The sequence below is a fragment of the Sinocyclocheilus anshuiensis genome, unplaced genomic scaffold (assembly GCF_001515605.1).
Source record: "Sinocyclocheilus anshuiensis isolate Anshui unplaced genomic scaffold, SAMN03320099.WGS_v1.1 scaffold609, whole genome shotgun sequence".
Taxonomy (NCBI): domain Eukaryota; kingdom Metazoa; phylum Chordata; class Actinopteri; order Cypriniformes; family Cyprinidae; genus Sinocyclocheilus; species Sinocyclocheilus anshuiensis.
Genome location: NW_015541011.1, coordinates 383,517 through 386,197, shown reverse-complemented (window position 1 = coordinate 386,197; position 2,681 = coordinate 383,517). Strand labels below are relative to the sequence as shown.

At 37.3% G+C, this 2,681-nt stretch overlaps 1 pseudogene; it reads right to left on the bottom strand.

Moving 5' to 3' along the window:
- The window catches only part of LOC107690389 (uncharacterized), a 20,289-nt pseudogene that overhangs the window by 6,077 nt on the left and 11,531 nt on the right, over positions 1-2,681 (bottom strand).

Genomic DNA, 2,681 nt, shown 5'->3' with positions numbered 1-2,681 from the left:
TTGTACCAGGTATTGACATCAAACTTCCGATCAGAAATCCATAGCTCTAAATACAGGTGCACTTAGAAACATTTAAAAAATTATCTGTGATCCAATCTTTTAAATGAAATTTGGAGATAGTGAGAAAACAGCGAAGGACTGCCCACTCACCTACCTCACAATTTATTTACTAGGGTTTTAAACTTTGCCTGGTATACACAGCTTGAAAGGGAAACCATCTTACATTTGGGTGAAAAAGTTGATTTTTAGTTATATTTTTGAAATATTTAATAGAATATTAGTTTTAATATATTTTAATTTCACATTTTATACATATATATATATATATATATATATGCAATATAACAAAGAGTGAAAAATTTAAGGGGGTCTGAATACTTTCCGTACCCACTGTATATATATATATATACACTGCCTGGTCAAAAAAAAATACATTCGATTTTAAGATTTATTCATTACTGCAGTGATTAATATGTTTCTGGCATGTTGTATGTTTGGCATCAATTCTTTTAAAACTGATGCAGTGTGTAGCTTTTTACTTCTCAAACAATGATGAGGATGACAATGCTAAGATTCACGAGGCTCAACTTGTAAAAGAAAGTCTTTGGGATGTGTTGGAGTCGACTTTACACTGCTTGTCCAAAAAAAAGTTGCACACTCTATTGTGCATGCGTTGTGGCATTGTTTCGACAATGTCATGCAAAATCACAGCATTTATTTCCATCAAGAGTTACATTAATCTGAGATCTTGTTTTGACAATGGGAAAGTCGAACCACTCTGTAAAGTCGACTGCAGCAAACCCTCAAGACTTTCAATAACATTCTGTTTATTATAAGCGCACACTGCAGTTATGTGGTCTGCTGCTTTAACTGCTCAAGCTCTTTAAAGCCAGGTGGATTCTGACTGTCAGTGTTTTTATTGTTCATTAGCTGGAAAAAAAACTTTGTGAAAGTGATTCCAATGATATCGTTCTTTTGTGCTTTTATAGTTGTGGTGTGGACGTCCCTATTTTTATAGAATTTAAACCTCATAGTTATAGTTATTGTCTTTGGTGTAAACGCGCCTTAAAACAGCAATCTGTCTTCACTACTTGTGATAGGATCATTGGAGATGGATGTAAATACCAGGTATAAAAAAAATACCAGAGTTCTAATCTCTGATTAATAATCATAATGAAGTGTTTTAGCTTGGTTTGAAAGCAGGACTGAAATTCACCTGTTGCACTTCAGGGACACTGAGATCTGTTTGGCCGCCACAGTAGCTATTTGTTCTCCCAGTCTCAGACCCAGCAGTTTGATTTCAGTGCCTCTCCTTCGCTCTCTTGTTTTTATGTTCTCCACATTTTGGCTGCCTTCCTCCCCATCACTACCGAGAGCAGTCTCATCCTCATCCTCCTTCTCTACTCCAGCTTCATCAAGCTCTTCCTCCTCCACCTCCTCCCCTGAAGCCACAGTGAGTGACACTATACGCTCAGGAGTGTCTGATTTCTTGGATGTGTTCTTAAAAACTGTGACCTTGAGTTGCTCATAGGGGACAAACTGTATTCCAGCCCTCTCTAGGTCAACATCTTTTTTCAACTGAGAAGAGAGATTCGAAAGTAATTAACACCACATCTAGTCCGTTCACTGCCCATCTGATGCATATTGTACACAAATCTTGGAAGACTTTCTCGATTGGAAAAGCTCTAATCTGATTGGCTGATGTATATTTTCAGGTAAGTGCGAGTCTCACCTGCCTGGCTCCCTCAGTAAAGAGTTTCTCCATACTACGGTCCAGCCAGCGCAGGTACGGCCTGAAGAGCAGCTCGACTCTCCCCATCAGCTGATTAGTGGCATGTTTAGCATTTAGCCATTCCTCTGAGGCCTTCTGCACATGTCTGCATTCACACAGCATAAAATAAATACACTTACTGATTTCAGTTGACATTTGCATGATGTGTATAACCAGCAACGGTTCTTCTCACCTCCCCATGACTGATGGTAATTCCTGGTCTTCAGGGACATCCACAGTGAAAACCTATGATACGGTAGCTTTCATTAGCAAAAACATAGCATACTGTATGTTTTAACATCAAATTTTGAAACATTTCAAACATGCACACCTCTTGAGGGTAACGCTCAGGAAAGCTGACCATGACGTCCACTTCATTAAGGTCAAATGGCTGCAAAATAGAAAAAATATTGCTGTCTATGAAACTACTGTAGTTCATGTCAAAACTTTTCATTAGATATGCTTTGCATTAAATTGTATCTGTACATGTAACTAAGTCATCTATTTGTGATCTATAAATGTATATACAGTGCAGTGAAAAGGTTTTTGCCCCCTTCCTGTTTTTTTTTTTTTGCATATTTGTCACACTTAAAAGATTCAGATCATCAAACCAATTTTATTATTACACAAAGTTAATGCAAGTAAATACAAAATGCATTTTTTAAATGACGATTTCATTTATTAAGGGAAAAAGCTGTGCAAACCTACCTGGCCCTACGTGAAAAATTAATTGCCCCTTCCTGTTTAATCATAAAAGAACTGTGATTAAGCACATTATTTTAGAAAGCTGAGTTAAATTTCACTAGCCACACCCAGGCCTGATTACTTCCAGACCTGTTGATTCAAGAAATCACTTAAATAGAACCTGTCTGACAAAGTGAAGCATGCTTAAAGAGCAACACATCATGCC